Raw genomic sequence first — 25,354 nt, forward strand, 5'->3', positions numbered from 1 at the left:
ATAAGCATACTCTAATGAAAGGTGTAATAAGGGTCCAGATCATAGTCTCCAGGGTCCAATAACCAACGCTGGTGTAAATACCAGCTCTACTATTAAGCAGTTGTGTCTTTTTCTCTAAGCTTTAGTTTCCTCATGTGTCCAATGAGATAGACAGTACATAGTAGGTTTGTTGTGAAGATTAAATGAAATGTATTAAAGTGCTTAGCAAGGTGCCTGGTATTAGAAAGTGTTCATAAATATAGATTACTAGAGGCCCAGTGCACGAAATTTTTGCACAGGTAGGGTCCCTAGGCCTGGCTGGTAATCAGGGCCAATCTGTGGGGTGACCGGCATGGCGATTGGGACCCCCGCTTGCACCCAACTTGGTCTGGTGCCGCCTGCTCACCTGGTCTACCATCCCGCTACTGTCCCATTCTCTTCAGAGCCCATCAGGGCTGGCAGCACCTCCACTGCCGCCCACTGCCAGTGCAGCATTACCGATGCCTGCCATGTTCTGCGCTGCCCCCTGGTGGTCAGTGCACGTCTAACTCCTGGTCGGTCAAATCCTGACCTTGGGACAATTTGCATATTAGCCTTTTATTATATAGGGTTGTTATTTCAGAATTTAGATGTAAAAGACAAATAATTTCCTAATTATATCATATTGTAATATTTATAATAATAATGAGTATCCTAAAAGTTTGGTGGTAATTAAAGTAGATTAAAGTCCAGGGATGAAGGCTCTTCCCAGTTTCAGCACATGGCCCAACAGTGTGCTGTTTCAGTTGCCCTGTGCTGGGGAAGGGACCAATTCCTGGAGTCAGTTTTCTTCCAGACCCTTAGAGGTGACCACAGCTATATGAATTTTTTTTTTTTTATCAATAACTGGGGTTCCTGGGTACTCGCTCCTTATTGTAGTTAGTAACCAGATATGCATTGAATCATAAGGCCTTAAAGGTGTTTTTCCTCCTGAGGCTTTCAATCAACTAGAAATTCCCAGAGCCTAAGAGTGGAAATGTTGCTCTAAACCAGTGGTTCTCAACCTTGGCTGCACATTAGAATCACTTGGGAATCTTTTTAAAATCCTGATTTCTGGGCCTCATCCTCCAGAAATTTTGTTTCTTTGTTACTAATGTTGTGGCCCCACCCCATAACAAAGAAACAGAATTTCCGGAGGATGAGGCCCTGAAATCAGGATTTTAAAAAGATTCCCAGGTGATTCTAATGTGCAGCCAAGATTGAGAACCACTGCTCTAAACTGTTACATAATAGCACCTTCTTTGAGGCTTTGAATGAATAACTAACTTCCAACTCAAGACCTGCAAACATTTTCCTGCACCTCGTGAGGATAAATATATCCCTTTTTACAGGAGGGGTGAGCATGTTAATATTTCTCGTCTTAGGGGCTCCTCAGCAGTTGCTCAGGGGCTACCAAAGTGCCCAGTTATTTCCTGATTTATTTTAAGCTCAGGGAAGACCAAATAGCCTACTTAGGAAAAAACAGTCTTTCTCATCTTCTCTCAGGTCAGACTGGTGGTTGGGTACACTCTGTAGGACTCTGATCTGACTTCCTGAAGGGGAAACTGTAGAGGCTGTGTTCATTCTACTTAATTGGAGCTAAAAAACTTCATCCTAAAAATCCTGCTACTCTGGTTTTATTTAAGTTTGGGTTCTTCTTCCCAACACCATACTATCTGACATATTCATACCTTTCATTGGTACTTGGTTATGGTATTTATATATCTAAAAATTAATCTAACCCAAACTGAAGTTCCCTTTTTTACTTCATGATCTTTAAAAATATATTTATTTATTTCTTTTGAAACAGGCCTTACCCTGGAAGTCTTTCTTTGCTGTGAACGTTCATCTCTAGCAGGTCTCTGTGATAACACACTCTATTGCATTCTTCTCTGTTGCAGGATAAGATGTGGCTATTAGGTATAGCTTCTTATCTCTTGTTTCAGATTTTTTTCATGTAAAAACTGTTGAATGTTCTTCAGGGGCTCTTCAATTCTGACCATCAGGGGTTGCTCTTCATTTGGTCTTGATTTTGGAATCTTGTAGTCTTTAACTGTATATCACTCCTTGGCAGCTATTTAAACTACAAGTCCCCAACCAGCAAGGTATTCCGATACAGAGAGGAGGTATGAACATTTATGCTTACAGCTTCATTACTTAAATACTTTCTGTTTCAAGTGGGATGTCTTCTTGATGGACACCCAGTTTTTACCTTCTACCTTGGAAGGGCCATTGATTTATTCTAACAACAGATATATATTCTGGGTATGCTTTTTTTCTGCTTTTAGAGTCTTGGCTAGCACCAATATTTGAGAACTTACTGATTGTTTGATCCATTGGCATGTTTCCATTTAAGTTCATGTCAGACCAGTTTCCAACAAAGGTGGTATAAGAGTTGGGCATAACATTTGTGATATATTATAGTATATAACACCCTGGTGAAGGCAAATATGTAGTTCCAGCTGAGAAGTAAGACTTCACAAGGATGCAGTGCTTAGTATGGGAATGTGCTTGTCAACCAAGTTTCACATGTGGGTGCCTCATGGTACTCACTCTCTCAACCAATTTCTGCGGTAAAAGAGCAAGCACAGTAACATCCCATAGAGAAGTATAGGCATAAATAGTGTCTGTTTTTCCCTAGCTGGTGTTTCTCAGTGGTTAGAACATCGGTCCATGCACAGAAGGGTTTTGACTTTTATTTTAAGCCAAGTGCACCTATCTGGGTTGCAGGTTTGATCCCCACCGAGTTTAAGAAGCAACCAATTGATGATGTTTCTCCCTCTCTCTTTCCTTCCCTTCCTTCCACTCCATCTAAATAGCAATAGAAACATCCTCAGTGAGGATTAATAAAAGATTTTTTTAATTTAAAAAATAGTGTATATAAATTTAAAAAATAGTGTATGTTTCCTTAATAACGAACACATGCCAGAGACAGAAGTAAGGACTTCATATGGATTATTAGAGTCTAGAGAGATTAGGCAATTTGCCTAAGGTCACACTGTAAGTGACAGACCATTTTTTCTCTCCACTCAGGAGAGTTCTTTTCAATTATTAAGGCCAATTTGATAAACTGTGTATGTGTACCTGAAGAAGCATTCATATTTTAATTCCAGAGCAGGCATATTAGCCAAATACTTGCACATAATTTAATGAGAATTGCCCCGGCTGGGTGGTCCAGTTGGTTGGAGCATCATCCCAGTGTACACCAAAAGGTTGTGGATTAGATTCTCAAATGAAGGCACATACTTTGGTTGTGGGTTCAATTTCTAGTTGGGATGCCTACGGGAAGCAACCAATGGGTGTTTCTCTCTCACATGGATGTTTCTCTCTCTTCCTCTCCCTTCCTCTTTCTCTCTAAAAATCAATAAAACATTATACCCGCAGGTGAGGATAAAAGAAAACTTTAATGAGGATGACCTATTGTTATTGAGAGTTCACAACACATTAAATCATAGTACCTATACGTTTTAATATGGAGTCCTTATGGCCCACAACAACTCTTCCCACAACAGAATGTTCTGTCTTGGAATGTTGCTAACAGTGAAACTGAGGAATAGGTTTTGATCATATATAGGAATTTATCCAAATCAACTTGCTATATTCTGAATTTATTGAGGCTGCAACTTTGTTAGCAAAAAAAAAAAAAAAAAATCTCTCATTCCCTACATTGTTGTTGCTTGGCTATGTACCAATAAATGACCAAAACAATGCATCTTCGTTATATCTCCCATTTGAATTATTGCACTCTTTCCAAATGATTTCTCAAAATTTACCAATAGTTAGAGAGGAATGCTTCCTCTGTATTCCTTACCTCAGTGATTTACCAGCCTAATGTGCTGCCTGAATGCTTGTTATGTTGATGAAAGACTCTACACCCAGTTTTCAAATGCAGTGTCAGGACTGCCTTTTTGTCCCCCTTTTCCTTTTATTATAATACTAGAGGCACAGTGCATGGATTCGTGCACCGGTGGGGTCCCTTGGCCTGGCCTGCACCCTCTCGCAATCCAGGACCCCTGGGGGATGTCAGACTGTCAGTTTCAGCCTGATCCCTGCAGGCCAGGCTGAGGGACCCCATTGGTGCACAAACCCATACACCAGGCCTCTAGTATGCATATAAGATCTTTGGTTAATCTCTTCCCGCCTTCCCCATTCCCCCTGCCCTCTGAGATTGATCAGTCTGTTCCATGTTTCTAAACCTGTGCTTTGAGTGTCTGCCCCCTGGTGGTCAGTGCCCATCATAGCTACCAGTCCAATGGTCGAACCGTCACTTAGGCTTTTATATATATATATATATATATATATATATATATATATATATATATATATATATAGATAGGTAAATTTAACACATATCACGAAATAGTTCACAATTTGAGAATAAAAGACAATACCCAATACATTGTTTGTGTGTGATTATAGTGAATTTAAAACAACACAGTAGGAGAGAAAATATTTCTTTGATACATTAGGAGAGAAAACATTTATTATTACAACACCACTTATAATGAAACCAACAAATACTGTAATATCAGGAGACTTAGGTACATCTCTCTCTATAAAAGCTTAATATGCAAACTATCCTCTCAGGAGTTCGACCAGGAGCTCAATCGCTCATTATGACATGTGCTGACCACCAGGAGGAGGCGCGGAGGGAAGGGAGGCCCTGGCTGGCAGCCAGAAGGAAGGCCCTGATTGGACCTGATCGCCGGGAATGCCTAGGGACCCTACCCGTGCACGGATTTTGTGCACCAGGCCTCTAGTCAATGATAAATGAGAAAAGGCAAATATACTAGTAAGAGAAGGAAAAGCACAGAGCTTAAATTTTTTTTTAAAAAAAATACTAAATTGTCATAATTTTCACAACAGTGCCTACAAATTGTTTTACAAAACCAGAGGAAAGTGGAAGCCTTATGCTTTCATAAGATCATTTCAGGCTTACATTTTTACTTACTTTTGACTCACAATTCATTGCAAAGAGTAATACTCATTAAAGAATATTTTATCTTTCACAGATTATGGCAATCCTATCAGTCTTCCTTCTCTTTTAAACTTTGTTCCATATAATGGATTAGTATCATTCCAAAAAAACATTTAAATATCAAATTAATCCACTCTGTGCTACTGGTTTGTGGTTTTTTTGTTGTTTGTTTGTTTTTGTCGGTTTTTTTTGGGGGGGGGGGCATTTAATAAACTGTCAGAAGTTTCTGTGTTAGCATGCGATAGAATAGTGTCACAAACATTTGTTACATACAGTTTTAAATATGACTACAGCATCCTAATTCTGCCTTATTACAAAATGTTCTTTTGCATTTAAAGTTCTATAAATCTTGTAGTTTCCAAGAACATATATACAAGACTGATAGCAAAAATAATATGCCATGATCGTTATTTAGGCTGGGTCCCATGGTCTTGAACAGTGGAGATACCAATGTCAAAGGAAGTCAAACGCTTTCTCTCCTGGAAATGATTTACAAATGGCCCCATAAATGTATTAAGAATAGGATGACGATTGTTGCATGAGTCATAGACTGTCTCCTTGATCGATTGCTGTTACAGAAATGATGTAAATAGAGAAAGTCTTAGATTAGTCACATATGAGTGGGACTTAATCATCATGGATTTCCAGAGTGATAGGAAAATTTCCCAGCTTAGATTAAAAATGACCTTAATTTTAGTCCATTTGGTAGTTACAAATAGATACAACTGATTCCTCCTGAGATAAAAATAAAGAGTAATTATAATGCAAGATTCTCCTTAATAAGTGTCTACTTGTAATAAATAGGTACCTGGTGCTCTGTATTAAACAAGCATGTGAATTGTAACCCTATATCTAAATAGTAATAGAATAATTTTGAAATTATCATTTCCTTCAACTCGGAGATTTATAGAATCTCTTTTTTTCTCCCCCGAAAGGTGAATTTTTTTTTTTTAGGGTCTGTTGGAATTTCTGGGTTGGCTTATAGCTGTTGGGATGTCATAGTAAATAGAAAACATCCTGTCCCATATGGTGATTTTAGAGATATTTACTTTATTCTTAAACTTCTTCATCTCAAAACTGCAATTTAGGCCCTGGCTGGGTAGCTCAGTTGGTTAGAGGCTAGTTCTGATTCGCCAAGGTTGTGGGTTTGATCACAGGTCAGGGAACATATAAGAATCAACCAATGAATTCATGAATAAGTGGAACAACAAATCAATCTCTCTCTCTAAAATCAATTAAAAGTTAAAAAAAAACTGTGCAATTTAGAATTAATCCATTTTATTTTCTATTCATGTTTTTTGCTAGATGATTAAACAACTATTTATTTAAAAGATGCAAAAATGTTCTCTTCTTTGTAAACCTGTTGACAGGTAAAGACCAGCTATCTGTTCACTGAACGCTGTGTTTTTGCTGTTGAGTACATGACATAGCTAGTCTATTTCCTAGCCTTACAGTTAAGTGTAGGCATGTGGCTGAGTTCTGGCCTTTGGAATGTGGGCAGCAGTGATAGGCACTGCATCCCTGCCCACTATAATTTTCCCGGGGGAGCGGGGGTTGATGTTCCCTACATAGTTCTTGTCCTTTTCTTTTCTTTCTTTTTTTTTTTTTTTTAACTTGCAAATGTCCTTTTGAAGAAGGTGAATGACGTAAAAGGAACCAGAGTCACTGAATCACTTTTTGCTGGAGAATTACCTGTCAAACAGAAACATCCATTTTGTCTTTTATGTGAACAAGAAATACATTTCTGTTTTGTGAAGCCATTGAGACTTTGGAGTTTGTCACAGCAGCTAATATTACTTTAACTAATATATATTACAAAATCCAATGCCCTTATGATAGGTAGAATAATGCTTCCAACACCCAAAGCTGTCCACGTCCTTATCCCAGAAAATTTTGAATATGTAACTTTCCATAGGAAAAGGAATTTTTCTGTTGTGAATAGTTAAGGATCTTAAAATGGGAGATTATTCTGGATTATACAGATGGGACACATGTAATCTCAAAGGTCCTTATAAGAGGGAGGAAGGGGTGCCATAGTCAGAGGAAGATATGTGACAATGGAAACACACTTGCAGTGATTTAGGGTCACAGGTCAAGAAATGTGGACAAATTCTAGAAGCTGGAAAAGCCAAGGGAACATAATATTCTATAGCGCTTCCAGAAGTAATATAGCTGGGCCAACCCATTTCAGATTTTTGATGTCCAGAACTTCAAGATAGTACATTTTTTTTGTTTTGTTTTAAACCATTAAGTTTGTGATACAATAGTCCCGCTTTATCCACAATTTAACTTTCTGCCATTTCGGTTATCTATGATCAACTGTGGTCTGAAAATAGTAAGTGAAAATTTCCAAGATAAACAATTCAATGCACAATCCTGAGTAGTAGAATGGAATCTTGCACCGTCTTGCTCTGTCAGGCCCAGGATATGAATCGTCCTGTGTACAGTGGAAACCATACATTATTTTTCTTTCTCTACCTGACTGTTTCACCTAGCATAATACCTTCTAGAACTATCCATTTTGCAAGTGTTCATTCTTTTTTTATGACTCATTTCTAAGGAATAGAATTTGAGAGGGGAAAAGAAATAAATTTCCAGTGGAGAAACGTTGCAGATACCACTTCAACCAGGTAATCAAGATTAACATCATCAATAATAAGTCATACTGACAATGTGTATACCTGATATGATGCTATGAAAAGACATTTTACCTCTGTGATATTCTTCACTCAAGTCCATGGATTTGATCCAATCATGAGACCTCAGACAAGCCCATATTGAGCAATATATGATCAGGGTCTTCAAAAGTGTCAATGTCATTCAAGATAAAGACTGAAGAACTGTCACAGATTTGAAGTGACTAAGGAGATGTGACAACTAAAGTAGAATAGGCACCTCAGATTGGAACCTGGGGGGGAAAAGATAGTGGACAAACAAAAAGAATGAATAAAGTTAATAGTATAGATAATAATATTATGCCAATGCTAACATCTTAATTGTAAGTAACTAATTATATAAGACTAGAGGCCCAATGCACAAAATTTGTGCAAGAGTAGGCCTGCCTTCCCCCAGCTGCCAGCACCAGCTTCCCTCTGACCCCCGGGACCGGGCTTCCCTCGCAGCCCTGGCTTTGTCTGGAAGGTCGTCCAGTCTAATTAGCATCTTATGCTTTTATTATTATAGATGTTGCATAAAATGTTAATTTTGGAAGTTGGTTGAAAGTTATTCAGGAACTTTATGTTCTATTTTTGCATCTCTGCTGGAAGTCTAAAATTATTTCAAAACAAAGAGGTACTATCCTATAAAAACTACTGTATGCACATTTTAATTTTAAAATATATTTTGTATTAGAAGAAATTCTTTTCCGATGCCCTGTTCCCTTCGTGTTCATGTTTCTGCTAGATGTATCGAGGTCCTTTTCAGTTTCTATATACGTTATTAACCTTGACTCAAATGGCCTCTGTCTCTTACCTTGTGCTCCCTTACTCTCTATTATATACGCCTAATGCAAACCACATTTTTAACACACAAAGATAATCACAAAACATTTGCATAAGATTTCACAGTGTCCCATGGTTTTCATTACCTGCCATATTTTTATATTTTAATTTCCCTCTGCTCTCATATCTATGGCATATTTAATTGATAATCATTCCAGAGGTTCTTTCTGCCAAAAATATTTGCTTCTCAATTTTTTTTTAGTAGATAATTTCTCCTCATCCCCACCCACACACACATTTTTTACTGCAGAATAACAGTTCCTAGAAGTTTTTCTTGAAATTTCTAGTGAAAATTATGACTTTTCTCTGGAATCTAGCCCACAAATCTATTAGGGTCAAAGATTATCTTATCCACAACTCCCTCCCTATAGCCTGGCAATAAATGTGTTTAGCCAAATTTTATTTAGAATGATCAAAGAAATGTTAAGTATAAATTAAAATTGGAATACAAAAGGATATCTATAATCCTGTATAATAAAAGTGTAGTATGCAAATTGTCCCCTCAACCAGGAGTTCGTCCAGAGTTTGACCAGGGGGTGGGGCCGGCCAGGGGAAGGGAAGGAGGCCCTGGCCAGCAGCCTCTAAGGACCCTGTCAGTGCACAATTTTGTGCACTGGGCCTCTAGTAAGTAATAAGAACATGTGGGAATTTTTTTTAATCAAATAGTATGATTCTATAAAAAACATGCTCACTCAAAACTTTCAAGTGTTATCAAGGGTCTGAACTAAGATGCCAGAAACCCTTTAAGAATACTATCTGCTAAAACACACATAGCAGAAAAACACCTTATGAAGAAACTGACCGCAGACAGCATTGTGTTGTAGAACTATTGGCGTTGCCATTACAGAGAACTCAGATGTGTTTGTGTGTGCACATCAGAGCTCTGACATCTGAGAATTGAGTGCCAAGTGTCACAGCATCACCTTCTCTCTTTCAGAACCACAAGGACTCGGCAATTCAAAGTGCATCTTATTGTCAAAGATTAGAGTCCCAGAGGGTCCATTCTGAAGGCTTTTATGACTTCTATTGACTCCATCGGGACAACCTGGACAAGTTATTCATCTTCAGTGACTCAGGGTCAACAAAGAAATTTCAGGGGAATAGTGTGAAAGACATTTTATCTGAGGAGCAGATGGGACAGAACCAGCCTGTGTAAATTTCTTTTAAACTGGCAATTTATGGACTCATGTATTTCAGTCAATAGAAGAGTTCATGATTTTTAAAGTTGACTTTAAAAAAGGATCTTTCGCCACATTTACTATATACTGCCCTGCGTTAAAGTTTATGAACATCTTTATATGTAGTGTCAAAATTCTGCCTTGTCTATGTATTTGGTTGCTTCCCACATTGTTTTGAAGAGAGTCATGCTAAAAATGTCATTGTCCAAGGAGACCAAGGCAAAACCTGAATTTTTTTAATGCACTTTTTTTTTTTTTAGTTTTATACAGTAAGGTTACTATGGAAACTGGTAAAGGAACTAAATTACTTGTTGATTCTGAATATGCCTTATCTTCTATTCTCTTATTCTGATGCTTAAGTGAGAAACTGAAAAGATGTGATTTTACATTTTGAACTCCCTTTAAATGGAGAACATTTCCTCATGATTCTAAAGTTAGAATTGCAGTTTTTTTTTATTTAAAATGCATTTTATATTAGAACACATTCTTTTCAGTGACCCAAGTCCATGATTTCATTTTCATCACACAATTGTCAAATTTGAGGGAGCACAGAGTAGAGCTGAGTGCCTCATATTCTCCGAAATGTGCTGGCTTCTGAGGTAATACAAGTGTAGTGTACCTGCATTTAAAGCTAGATGCACATAATGGATGGACATGGGATAGCAGCCAGTAATGACTCCCACTATCTGATCTTAAGCACGATATTCTAAAGAAAATGATTTATTTTTCTCAGACGGAATGACTGTCATTAGAAAAGGCACAAAAATGAGTGCTACTAATTATTTGCAGTGGCAAGCTGCCTTGAAATGCAACAATGGAATATCAGCAAGGGCTATGGACATAAAGCAAAATGTTAACCAGTCTCTTAAGGAAAAACATACAATTAAATTGAGCTGATTCGGTGGCATAAGGGTTATTTATTTAATTTATTTTTATTGACTCTGTTGGGGTGACATTGATTAATAAAATATGTGTTTCAGGTGTACAATTTTATAATACAACATCTGTATATTGTATTGTGTGTTCACCTTCTCAAGTCAAGTCTCCTTCCATATTAGGGTTATTCTGGCAGTATAATTGAAAGTACACCTGAAACATATAAAAATATATTATCCAATGTCACCCCAATAAGTCAATAAAAAAGTTTTTTTTTAAAGAAAGTACCAGAAATGGACAATACTAAGATGGATTTAAGAGTCTATTATTTGAGATTCAGTGTCCAGTGTTGAACATTTTAAAAGTTGAATCAAAAATGTCTCCTGAGCCTGGCCGGCATGGCTCAATGTTTGAGCATTGACCTATGAACCAGGAGGTCACAGTTTGATTCCAGGTCATGGCACATGCCTAGGTTGCAAGCTCCATCCCTGGTGTGGGGTGTGTAGGAGGCAGCTGATCAATGATTCTCTTTCATCATTGATGTTTCTGTCTCTCTCTCACTTTCTCATTTCTTCTCTGAAATAAATAAAAGTATATTTTTAAAAAATGGCTCTTGAGAACAGGGATCTTGGGTGGGAACAGTATTATGGATTATGCATGTTTCAATCTTTCTTATGCATACATCCCCTAAGGTATGCCTGTTTAGATGTGATTCTCAGTTTGGGAAATGATACTTCTAGAGTGAGAAAACTAACCATGCTAAGAAAGTCCATTCCAGGAGAGGGCGTACTATAAGGAAATGAAAACCACAGGGAATTAGCTAAGTCCACAGGGTAGAATCTCAGAAAATCCAATACTGAAGAAAAAAAAATGTAATTCAATCTATATATATAAAAGCCAAAGTGACCAACCGACCGAACGTCCAAACGACCAACCGGTTGATCAGTCGCTATGAAGTGCACTGACCACCAGAGGCAGATGTTCAAGGAAGGAGCTGCCTCTTAGTGGTCAGTGTGCTCCCACAGCTAACCTCCCGCAGCTGGCCAACCTCCTGTGGTCCCTTCACCTCCCCAGCCCCAATTGGCCCCTCCCCCCCAGCTGGCCAACCTCCCTTGGGCCCTCCCTCCTGGGCTCTCCCCCCCGGGCCCACCCCCTTTTGGCCGGTGGCCCCAATCTCCCCGCTCCCCCAGCCGGCTGGCCCGGATGGCCCTGATTGGGGCAGCCGGCCAACCTCCCGCGGTCCCTCCCCACTTTTGCTGGCCAGCCAGATCACCCCAATTGGGACAGGGCAAGATGGCCCCCATCAGCTCTGATTGCCGGCCAGGCTGAGGGACCCCACAAATTCATGCAATGGGCCTCTAGTTCATATATATATATATATATACATATATATATATATATATATATATATATATATATATATATATATATATATATATATAGACACACACACACAGTGGGGCCTTGACTTACGAGTGTCCCGACTAACGAGTTTTTCAAGATACGAGCCGTCTCTCGGCGGATTTTTTGCTTTGAGTTGCAAGCTAAAATTCGGGTTACGAGCCAGCTTCAGATACCCCACCGCTAGTTGGTGTAGCGAACGTCACAGTGAATGCCACAACATCAGCCCAGCATCACGTGTCTCACTCATTCACTTTAAGATTTGACATACGAGTAATTTGAGTTACGAGCTCCATCATGGAACAAATTAAACTTGTAAGTCAAGGCCCCACTGTATATATGTAATTTAATTTATATATGTAATTTAATCTATATATACTTCACATATATAGATTAAATTATATATACATTGTTTCTACATCAGTTAAAAAATAATGAAGTAAATTCACATATACTCACATTGGGCTCAAAAACATGTTGAATACAAAAGTAAGAAAAAAAATAAGATTTATAGCATAAAAATAGAAATATGTTTTTCAGGAATACAAGTATTTAAATAAAATTATGGTGATTGAATGGGAGAAAATAATAATGGAGTATAAAGTGGGAAAATAAATTATATAACTGTGCAGAAATAATACTCTGCCAGTAAATGATGAGATACTTACCTTTGTCCTTAAAAATAAATGCATTGATTTAAAAGGTATTTTGGGAACATTAAAGGTTTATCACAAACAAAATGTTCTGTACCACTCTACCATGGAGGATACAAATGGATGGGAGGGAATATAAGTTGAAAGGGGGCTCAGGGTTGCTGGATTTAATCTTTAGCACAAAATATCATGGACACTAGTCTCCTTTTGAGGAGTCTCCAGAAAAGTTGAGAATTTAGAAGAAAGATCTCAGATTTTTAATGCATCCCTCTCTTCCTCCTCTACTATTTTTCTAACAATATGTTCTAATTACCTTCTACTTGCCATCAAAGACTGTCAGCCTTGCCATACTTAATTTGAGGCAGATGGTAGCAACAGCTTTGCCTTAAGCAGTGCCCAGCATAGGTTGGAGCAGGCTCACTACTCTAGTGCATCTGGCCGAGGAGGCTGGTGTGAGCAGAAATCCAACTAAGCTCTCGTCTCCGCGCTTGTGCTTTGTGTTTGAGGCTGCCTTGGTCCTGAGGTAGAGACTTACTCTGTTGTGCAGATATGCTGCGAGTTTGCCAAGGTGCCTACCTCTAGAGCTGCATCCATCCAGAGGGGGCAGACCTTTTTTCTAATTGGTACAAAAGTGGTAGGGAGTTTGTAAGTGATCCTGAATTTAACCTGACCAAAAGGAAAAAAAAAAAAAGTATGATGTGTAAATGTAACTTAGCAAGACATTGCTTCATATTATTATTAGGGATTAAAGAGGAAAATTCATTCCCTGAAATGGGAGTTCAAGGGAAATTGACCTACAAGAGGGTTTTGGTATTGCATATTTCTGAGTTTGGTTCTTAGGATTGTCTTATTGGAAGCAAAGGAAAAGTGGTTCTTTTTGGTAATTTTAGTAAAGATTCTTTCACAGTTTTTCCCACATGAGTTCCAGATACTTTATAGTGCTGCCAAAAAGGATTGGGAAGAAAGTAAATTAGAAGCTCACCTTTGAAGTCTAAATCTTTCTGCTTTTCTTTATTATAAAATACTACATTTTAAATGCATTAAGGAGAAGAGTTATAGATAGTATACCGTAGTAGGAATTTTAAAAGAATCTTGGGATGGAGAAAGCCACTATCAACATAGGGAATCTTCAGAAGTTATAAAGGAAAAGAATGATAGAACAAAATGCATAAAAATTTATCTTTTATACAATGAAAAGTACCGTAATAATAACATTTATAAACAAGTACACACTGAAAAAAATTTAGCACATGTATAACAGAAAGGAGTGAATTACCATGATGAATGATTATAGTTTTTAAGTTGATAAAAGAAAATAGCCAAAAATAGAAAATGGTGTCTTAACCCAGAATCTGCTGAAAAACAGAGCCTGAGGCCAGGCTTAGTTCTCAAGGTGTTATTGTAAGATGCAATCTCAGGTCAGAAAGATTGAGGAAAATAAGAAATAAGGCAAGGAGAGGAGAGGAAATTCAAGGCCAGGCAATTAAAAATTGTGTCTATCTGACCAAGGAATGTGTCTACCTGCTTTATTCTGGTGCTTCCTCTTTTTTTAAATCCTTATCCAAGTATATATTACAGATTTCTTTCTTTTTTCCTTTCTTTTCTCCCTCCCTCCCTCCCTCCCTCCCTCCCTCCCTCCCTCCCTCCCTCCCTTCCTTCCTTCCTTCCTTCCTTCCTTCCTTCCTTCCTTCCTTCCTTTATTTTTTGAGAGAGGACAAGAGAGAGACATTGATGTGAGAGAAACATCAATCAGTTGCCTCCCATACATGCCCTGACTGGGACTGATCTCCCAACCTAGTAATTTGCCCTTAATGGAATCAAACCCACAATCTTTTTGGTGTAGAGGAAGATGCTGCAACCACCTGAGCCACCCAGCTAGCTCCATTCTCCTTCTTTTCTCCCATTTTTCCAAGGTTCCTCCATTGGAAGTTAGTTCCTTGCCCTTCTAGGTTGCATGTTTTGGCTTGTAAGGGAAATCAGCTCAATCTTTGTGTGTGGTGACTCTTTCAAGTCAAAAACTGATGGGAGGTGTAGAGAGCACCTGGGAAGGCACACGGGCATTTCTTTAATTATTGTCAGCTGAAGCCAGTGACTTTGGCAAAGCCACGTCCTGGAAACACGCTTCGCCAAAAGGCAGGAAGGAGTGTTGTCAGCTTCACCTTCAGCCCAGGTGCCAGGGGTGGGTTTTGTCATTTAAATTTAGCCAAGCACCAGGAATGGATAGGACTCGGCCCACCCAAGAATGCATACGTAGTCTCCTTTGTCTTGGCTTTCAGTAAAACTCCCCGATTTTTGCTGTATAAAATAAACATGCTGAATCGGCTCTGGGTCCCTGTCCCTGTCCGGATCAGAGGGCAGTGGTCCCACCCGGCCCCAGCTTTTTTCTCCCGTCTCTGTGTCTGTCTCTTTCTTTCATTTTCTCAATCCCCAGCCGCCCCTACGCAGGAACCGGACCGCTCTCTAGCTGCGCTGGACCCGGAGAAGAGAGGGATATTTATAGGGGGGACCCAGAAACTCTGAGCAAGTGGCAGGTGTGCCCACACAGCAGAGCCAGGAGGCGGGCGTAGCGTTGTTTGCTGCTGGAGCTGTTGACAAGTCAGCAAGTTGGAGGCCAGTGAGGCTGGGAGAATCTAATAAGGAAAATATGACACAAATGGTCAAAGAAAAGAAAAATATTAACAAGTCATTATATTAATTAGAAACAATTATGTGAAAATATGAACATTTACTCAAATTAGGAAAATGCTCTGTAAGTAACAAAATGTATATATGCATATCAGATTGACAATTTAAGAATGCTGGGTGGTGGGGCCACCGGGGAGAGGTCGATGAGGGCAAAAGGAGACCTATGTAATACTTTAAACAATAAAGAATTTAAATTTGAAAAAGTGTGTAGAAAAGAGTTTTCCTTGTAGAATATTGGAAATAGTATAATTGGTGCAGCTGCCTTGGAAGGTAATATATATTATATCAAATATTAGCTATATAATCATGGTTAATAGAAGATGTTAACATTAAGGAGGCTAGGGGGAGGGTTATATAGGAACTCGATCATTATTGTAGGCCTTCTGTATATCCAAAATTATTTCAAAATAAAAATTTAAAGTTAACAGCATGCCATACCTCAAACCAATCAATGCTTTATTCTATTATAAAATAATTAAACAAATATACAAATTCAAAGTTATACAGCAAGTATAAAAAAAAATCTATATTTATAAAAGGCTAATATGTTGAGTGTCCATCAGACTGGTAGCTGTGATATGCACTGACCACCAGGGGGCAGACACTCAACACAGGAGTTGCTGAGCTGCAGTGACTTGGCAGAAGTGGTTCTTGGGTGATGCACCCCGAAACCAGAGAGGAGGGAGCCTGATTCCTTGCGGGGCCATGCGATTCCACTGTCAGCCATGGGTTATGTTGTGGCTGGGGCACTGTCGCCCCAAATCTGGTTTACTGCACATTTGCCTTTGTGTTCCACACCCTGTACAACAGCAACTTTGCAGAGTGCCCTCTCGCACTCTGGGACCGTCCCCTCAGGGGATGTCAGAGTGCGGGTTTTGGCCCAATCCCCACAGGCCAGGCTAAGGGACTCCACCTGCAGGAGCGGCCCCGCCCACTCCACCGATGCCCTTTGAGTCACGGCACCCCCCATGTATGGCCAGCCTGGGAGGGACAGTGGGAGATTGGCTCTAGAGCAGGGGTGGGCAAACTTTTTGACTCGAGGGCCACAATGGGTTCTTAAACTGGACCGGAGGGCCAGAACAAAAGCATGGATGGAGTGTTTGTGTGAACTAATATAAATTCAAAGTAAACATCATTACATAAAAGGGTACGGTCTTTTTTTTTTTTTTTTAGTTTTATTCATTTCAAACAGGCCGGATCTGGCCCGCAGGCTGTAGATTGCCCACGGCTGCTCTAGAGCATGTCTGGCCCATCTTGCCCAGTTCCACCCCGCTGGCCACCTTCTAATTAATTTACTTTCAATGTGCATGAATCTGTGTACTGGGTCATTAGTAAATAAAATAAAAGAGAAAAAAACTAATATTCATTAACAGTGGGATGTTTAAATAAAGTGCATTATTGTTCTATGGTATACTATATCATAGTTTTAAAAAATACAGTTGTCAGCCTGGTCAGTATGACTCAGTGGTTGAGTGTTGACCCATGAACCAGGAGTTCACAGTTTGATTCCAGGTCAGGGCACGTGCCTGAGTGAGGGCTTGATACCCAGTAGGGTGTGTGCAGGAGATGGCTGATCAATAATTCTCTTTCATCGTTGATGTTTCTATCTTTCTCCCTTCCTCTCTCTGAAATCAATTTAAGAAAATGACACACATTAAAAAATACAGTTGTCTGTGTGTACTGACATGGAATTGTCTATAATATAGATTTTTAATTGACAATAAAAGTTGGATAAACATATGTATTATGCTATTTATATAAAATATACACCAAGACCTAGATGCACCACAAATACATATTCCTAAGTATAAGAACCTTCTCTGAAATGACTATATACTATATGATTATATGACACATTAGAAAAGGCAAAGTATAAACAGAACAATGGTTACCAGGAGTGTTTTGGAGGGATTTAATAAATGAAAACATGGGAAATTTGAGGGTGATAAAGCTGTTATTTATAATACTATTATGATGTATAGATGACACTATGCATTTGTTAAGACCCATAGAACTTCACAGCACTGAGTAAATTTTAATATATGCAAATTAAAAAGTCATTTAGGAGGTTAGGGAATCCCAGAATGGAAAGTGGCCTGTAAATAATGATCTAACTCTAAACTGTAAAGGAAATTTATGCAACAACTTCACTGAACTGAGTCTGGGAAAGATGCTGACTTTGGAGATGAATGGAGACTAGAAAAATATGGGCAAAATAAACTGTATTCTAATTGATAAAGCTATTTTTCACGATACAGAATAACAATTCTGAAACCACTATACATGTATACTGGAATTGATTAACTAAATGAATGTCAGTTTCTCAAAGTTGGGAATGGGAGGTTACAGATAAGCAACGGGAGAAGGGTAGAATAATCCATATCATTAGATAAAAAGTCATCAGTATAAAGTTATGTTTATGTTAATATAGATACAGATGAATACATATAGAAGTATTTTTAAATATGTGTATAGTGGTATGTACAGCTATCTATATACGTATGTATATAGGCATGAGCATGCATAGAGCCAAGACCTTGGTTTCTAATACTATTCTCCAATAAAAGGAACCCAGGCTCTTTGGAAAAATTACTGATTTTAGGATGGGGGTAAGAATATACAGGTTGTTTCTAGAGCATCTTGTAGTGCCAGAAAGTAAGGAAGTGATAAAAAATAAAGGGGGAAAGGAAACCAGAGTCAGTGATGGTCGTATGTCAAAGGGATAAAGAGCTTCAATTGTCCCAAGCTAGAACAATTTCAGCAAAAAAAATTAATAACATCTATAATAAAAGCATAATATGCTAATTAGACCGGACAGCTGAACGACCTTCTGGATGTCATTTTGGATGTCCTTCCAGAGAAAGCTGCTGTGGCAGAGGTAGTTAGGTGTGATCAGGCAGGCAGGCAGGTGAGCAGTTAGGGACTTTCAGGCAGGCAGGCAAGTAGTTAGGGGCGATCAGGCAGGCAGAGGTGGTTAGGGGAGATCAGGCAGGCAGGGAAGCTGTTAGGGGCTATCAGGCAGGAAGGCAAGCAGTTAGGGAAGATGAGGGAAGCAGGCAAATGGTTAGGGGTGATGAGGCAGGCAGGCAGGCGAGCGGTTAGGAGCCAGCGGTCCCGGATTGCAAGAGAGATGTCCGACTGACAATTTAGGCCTCTGTGAGATCACGTCTAAACTAGTAGTTGGACCCAGATTGCGAGAGGGTGCAAGCTGGGCTGAGGGAACCCCTCCCCCTGTGCACTGATTTCGTGCACCGGGCCTCTAGTATTATTATATTTAAAAATATTCATCTAGACATAACTGCTTAAATAAATGAGAGAGAAGAGACAAATCTCTTCGAATTCCAAGTAATTTATGTAGATACACTGTCCTGAAGGATGTGAAGTTTAATTACATATTTCTAAGCTGGGCTACACATAGTAACTTCCAAAGAGTAGGCATGTCATGGGGGAAAATGAACAATTTTACAATGGAGAAACTTTACTAACATGTGGTATAGGCTAACATCAAAAGGGAAAAGTTGTGTTGATAGTAAATACCCCTGATATGACGTGATGAGAACAGTACTTTCTTCTGTGGTCTTCTCACAGAAACTGATAACCCCAGTTTATTTATCAGAAATAAGAACAGTAAATCCCACTTGAGAGGTCTTCTAAAAACTACCTGACCTATACCCCTCAAAATGTTAAAGTCATCAAAGACAAGGGAACTATGAGAAACTGACATGACCTAAGGAAACATAATTACTGTAATATGGTATCCTGAAACAGAGAGGACATTAGGCAAAAACTAAGAAAATGAGATTTAAGGATGAACTTTATTTCATAATAATGCATTCATTGATTGTGACAATCATAGCACACTAATATAACAAATTAATAATAAATAGTTTGTAATATGTATGAAACTTTCTGTAGTACTTTCCTACTTTTTAAATATAAAAATGTTCTAAAATAAAAGTTTATTTAAAAAATATGTGTTAATATAAATTCTAGAGATTTGTATAGGACTATATGAAATAGGCTCCACTCTTATTCTATTAGCTGCTTCAATATGTTTTTTTGTGCCTTTATATATTTAAGGTTTGAATATGTTCCATTTATTGTTATTCTGAGAAATATATTTAATATATGAGTGCACTAATTTTTGGAACACACATGAGTCCTTAAATATTACTTTATTTTATTACATAAAGATTTTAAAAATATTTTTCTGGATTTTAGAGAGGAAAGAAGAGGGAGAGAGAGAAACATCAATGATGAGAGAAAATCATTGATCAGCTATATTGAGCCCACAACCTGGGCATGTGCCTTGAATTGAACCCGGCACCCTTCTGTCACCAGGCCAATGCTCTATCCACTAAGCCAAACTGGTGAGGGCTATATAAAGTTTTTTATTCACACAGATATTTCTATCATGATAAAGATTTTATAACTACAAAATTAAGATAAGAGATTAAAATCTATCCTTTGTTTTGTTTGTTCTACTCACTCATCCAATCCCTTTAAAATGGAGCAACATATGCTTAAATATAACCAACGTCATGTTTCATCAAACCACTTTTCATTATTCCATTTTTTGAGTTTTACTATTTTGATAGTGATTTATATCCAGAAAATAAAATAAAAATTGCAAAATACATGCCTTCTCTAAGATCAAATAGAGTGCAATGGTATAAATTGCTTGATAATTCCCTTATATATAGTTCATTGACAAATATAAAAGGTTAATTAAATATCGAGACTCATAAATATGATAAAAGTATAAACTCTTAAACGTTTCATGTTAATTTAAAAACATACAGGTGTATTCATTTCTCAATCTTTGTATAGGTTCAAGATCTTTTATTGTAAACTAGAGGCCTAGTGCACGGATTCATGTATGGGAGGGGGAGAGTCCCTCAGCTTGGCCTGCACCCTCTCGCAATCCAGGACCCTTTGGGAGATGTAGCAGTGTGCCAAGTGGCAAGTGGCCATCTTTGAGGGCAGGGCAGTCAATTAGCATATTCCCTCCTTATTAGATAGGATGGGTCCCTTGAGTAAAATTCTGCTTTGGTATTTTCCATTTGTTTGTTTTGCTTTTATATCAACTACTATAGGCCCGGTGCACAAAATTCATACACGGGTGGCATCCTAGGCCTGGCCGGCGATCAGGGCCAATTGGGGCCCGAAGGCCCCTGCAGGGTTGGGAGAGGAGGCAATGGTTGCCAAGCCAGGCACAGAAGGAACGGACGCTGAATGCTGACCCACTACTGCACAGTTCCCCACCTCCCCTACTCCTCCTTCCCTTGCTGCTGCCTCGTCACCATGGCAGGCGGGTGGAAAGCTGACCAGGGCCTGCCGGCCAGGGGGAAGAACAGGGCATGGGGGTTTGGCCTCTTTCCCCAAAGAGGGAGCTGGTCCTTTGCCCCCCTGGGAAATGGGCCGTGTCTGCCACCACCCACCCACAGTTTCCCATTCTAGCCCAGGGCTTGGCCCTGATCAGGCGATCGTGGTCTGCCAGCTGGGGAGAGAGACCATGCGAGGTTGGCCGGCCATGGGAGGTTGGCTATGAGAGCTCACTGACCACCAGGGTCATTTGGTCATATCCGTTGCTTAGGCTTATATATATATATAGGTAATTTCTACTTTTTTTCTTATAGAAAACTGTTTAGAAACTTCCAAAGTAAATTGAGTTTAGAATCCTCTTTCAATTTTACATGGTTCTCTCCAGTCTTTTATATTGTCTTGTCTGTATCTAATTCATCTTCATCTTTTAGTAATTAGCTTTTATCAAGTATTTCCAAAGTATTCAGCTTAGATTTCAAGAAATCAAATTTTGAATTTATTTGTATTTGTTAATTTAACATTTAATTAAATTGAGTGATTATCGTGTAACTGACAAAACTGATTTTTGGCAGCCACAGCTGACTTTGGATAAGACGCAATTAAGTGGTGAAAGCTTCACGTGACTCGCCAGACAGTAGAGTCTTCTCTTAGTGCAAGTGTTCAGTGTGCAGACGGCACGAGATGGAACTCTTCCTATATTGCTGGTGGAATGGTAAAATGCTGCAGACTCTTTGCAAAAGAGTTTGGCAGTTCCTCAAATTTAACATCCTCACCATATCACCCAACAATTGTACTCTTATGTGTTGTGCCCAAGAGAAATGAAAACATGTGTTCACACAAAAACTTGCACATAAATGTTTGTATTAGTATTATTTGTAATAGTCAAAAGAGGAATAAACTCAAATGTTCATTAACTGACACATGGATAAACATGTAGTATAGCCATACAATGCAGTATTATCCACCCATAAAAAGGAATGAAGTACCATTACATGCTATGTCAAGGACAAATATTAAAAAAAATGCTAATTACTTTAGGCAAGACACAAACACCACATATTATAGGATTGTATTTTTTATGAAATGTAAAAAAAAAAAAAAAGCACATTTGTAGATTCAGAAAGTAGATAAAGTAGATTACTGGTTGCCAGGAGGTGGTGGGAGTAGGGAATGGAGAGTGGCTGCTAATTGGTACAAAGTTTCTTTACTGGGTGATTAAAATGTTCTGGAATTCAGTAGTCATGATAATTACACATCTTTGGAAATCTATGAAAAACTACTGAATTATACACTTTAAAATAATGAGTTTTATTTTTTAGACTTATATTTTAATAAAGACATTATTTTAAAAATAGTATAATTTACCATATTAGTAGAATGGGGGAGGAGAGCCATGTGCTCATCACAATAGTTACAGAAAAAGCTTTTGGCAAAATTCAATATTCCTTTAAAATAAAAACTGTCAGCTCACTAAAACAGGAGGGAATTTCCTCAGTCTGATTAAAGTAATCTTCAATAACACTTTCAACTAACATCATCGTTAATGGTGAAACTCTGAGTGCTTTTTCAGTGTGATCATGGACAAAACAGGAATCGCCATCCTCACCATTTGTATTCATAACTGTCCTGAAAGTTCTTGGATATGAAATAAGAAAGAAAGAAAAATTCATATAGATTCTAAAGGGAGGGGTAAATTTTTCTATCAACACGATTATTTCCATATAAAATACTGAGGAATCCACAAGAAAAGCTATCACAACTACTAAGTGCATTTAGTAAGGTTGTATTATAACATGATTAATATGTGAATTCAAGTGTATTTCTGTACTTAGGCTTTAACAACTAGATATTGAAAATTTTTAAATACCACTTACAATAGTGTCAACACATACAAAGTACTAAGATATAAATTTAGCCACATGTGCAAGTTTCAGTCACCAAAATCTAGAAAACATTACTGAGAGAAACTAAACAGGACCTAAGCAAATGGAGATATCATTTTAGTATATCAGAAGACTCAATATAGTAGCATATCAATCATCTCTTAATTTATTATTGTGATGGACATTCAGGCAGGAATCCGAAGTAATCAATAGCATGTACAAATTATATTATTGATCTTAAACATATAGTATTAAACAATGTTTAAATGAGATTTTTAGCACAATAAAATTTATGTAAATTAAAAAGGAATGCATATTCACACACAATATTTTTTCAAACATCTCTTTATAACCAAAAGACTATATTATTTATGTTATAGTCTAGTTCAGAAAATATTAAACTATACCCATAAGCCAAATATGACCAGCTACTTTTTAAAAAGAAATGAAGCTTTATTAGAACATCACTATGTGTATCCATTTATGTATTGCCTATGCCTCCTCATACGAGCAGGGCCGACTTGGGACAGAGAGTGTAATTACAAACAAAAACAGAAAAAAAAACAAAAAAAACTGTATGGCCTGCGGAGCTGAAAATATTTACTCTCTGGCTTTTTACAGAAAGTTTGCCAATCTATTGGCTCTATTATTGGGATATTTTGAAAAGACTTCAAAATATAGTGGCTCAAAACAAGAAAGAAGTGTTTTTCTTGTTTTGTTTTTAATTTTATTGTGTGATGGTAGATAGGCAGTGCAGAGTCAAACAACATTTCTGTGGCAGCCACCAAGATTTCTGCAAGTTATGCTTTGCTATCCATAGGGTAGATTAAGTTACTGTCAGCATCATGATTGAAACTGACTGACAAGCACCACATACATATTTAAGCCCACACGTAGGTGGAAAGAGAACAAAGGGTAAGCAGCCTTCTTTTAAGTAAATTCTGTAAAAGTTGCACACAATTCTTTTGTTTTTTCTTAATTCTTTTAAATTGATTTTAGAGAGGAAAGGAGAGGGAGAGAGAGAGATAGAAACATCAATGACTAGTGGTCTGGTGTTGTGCCCAGATTTCAAAGTTCCCAAGACCCCCAGGGAGCCAGTCAGTCCGATGCAAAAGCAAAGAGTCCTTTATTATGCAAGCCAGCCTGCGCTCCCCGTTCACCAGACCCACCGACACAGCAGAAAGCCCAGTGGCAGAGAGAGAGAGGCCTGATGGGACAGGGGGTTTTAAAGGGGGGTGGAGTGGGGGCAGGAGAGGGCACTGTGGGCCCGGCTGATTGGCCAGGCGCGAGTCGGTACAGGATGTGGTCATAGTGATGGCGTGCACTTCCCTTGATCACCATTGGTCAATCCAGAGAAATCCTGGGTGTGGCTAGCAGCGGCTTCTTCCCGTGAGGAAGCACGTGGCCCCATCCCAAAATGGAGGACCCAAGGCAAGATGGAGGGTGCACATGGTCCTGTCCCAAGATGGAGACCCCAAGGCAAGATGGAGGGCGCAGTCCTTGTCTGGCTCCTGCTGCTGCCGCTCGAACTCGCCACAAGGCAGGATGGCCCCCCACATGGGGCCCGGTGGTCGGCCCACGCAGGCCCCGGTCACCCCCGACCGGGCCCCGAGGGCCGCATGGACCCTCGGCCTCAGCGCGGGCAAGCGGGGAGCCGACCACGGGGGAAGGGAGGAAAGAGCGAGGCGGTGAGGCCTTCCGCCCCCATGACCTCCCCTGTGGTCGGTCGCCGCCAGGCCCCCACCCCTCGGCCCGCCGCCGGCCACCACGCAGCCGGTCCGGAGACTCGACCGCTCCGGGGAGGCCAGGCCCTACGGCGGGCGCGGAGAGATTTCAGAGCCAGGCGGTCAGACTCCTCCCCCCGCACCGCCCGGAGAGGCGGGCGGTGCGCCTTTCACTGGTGCACAAATTTATGCACTTTGAAAGGAAATTAATTAGAAGGTGACTGGCGGGATGGGGCTGGGTGAGACAGGCAGGACATGCCTGGAGCCAACCTCCCATGGTCTCTCCCCAGCCAGCTGCAGCTGGGGCGGCGCCGGGGTTCGAAGGGTGTCTGCGGAGTGAGGGAGTGAGTGGGGTCTCTCTGGCAGGTGGGGTTCCTCGGCCTGGCCTGTGGGAATTGGGCCAAAACCGGCTCTCTGACATCTCCTGAGGGGTCCCAGACTGGGAGAGGGCACTCTGCAAAGTTGCTATTGTACAGGGTGTGGAACACAAATGTAAATGTACAGTAAACCAGAGTTGGGGCGACAGTGCCCCAGAAACAACATAACCCATGGCCGAAGGTGGAATTGTGTGGCCCTGCAAGGAATTGGACTCCCTCTTCTCAGGTTTCAGGGTGCATCACCCAAGAACCACCACTGCCAAGTCACTGCAGCTTGGCAGCTCCTGTGTTGGGCATCTGCCCCCTGGTAGTCAGTGCATGTCATAGCGACTGATTGGATGGGCGGAGGAACACTTAGCATATTAGCCTTTTATGTGTATAGATGAAAGAGAATAATTGATCAGCTGTGTCCTGTACAACCCCTACTGGGGATGGAGCCTGCAACCCAGGCATGTGCTGTGACCAGGAATCTAACCATGACCTCCTACTTCAGTGATGGCGAACCTATGACACATGTGTCAGAGATGACACATGAACTCATTTTTTTGGTTGATTTTTCTTTGTTAAGTGGCATTTAAATATATAAAATAAATATCAAAATTTAAGTCTTTGTTTTACTATGGTTGCAAATATCAAAAAATTTCTATATGTGACACACACCAGAGTTAAGTTAGAGTTTTTCAAAATGCTGGCACACCGAGCTCAAAAGGTTCGCCATCACTGTCCTCGTTCATAGGTTGATGCTCAACCACTGAACCACACAGGCCGGGCTGCACA

The sequence above is a fragment of the Myotis daubentonii genome, chromosome 1 (genome assembly GCF_963259705.1).
Source record: "Myotis daubentonii chromosome 1, mMyoDau2.1, whole genome shotgun sequence".
NCBI lineage: Eukaryota > Metazoa > Chordata > Mammalia > Chiroptera > Vespertilionidae > Myotis > Myotis daubentonii.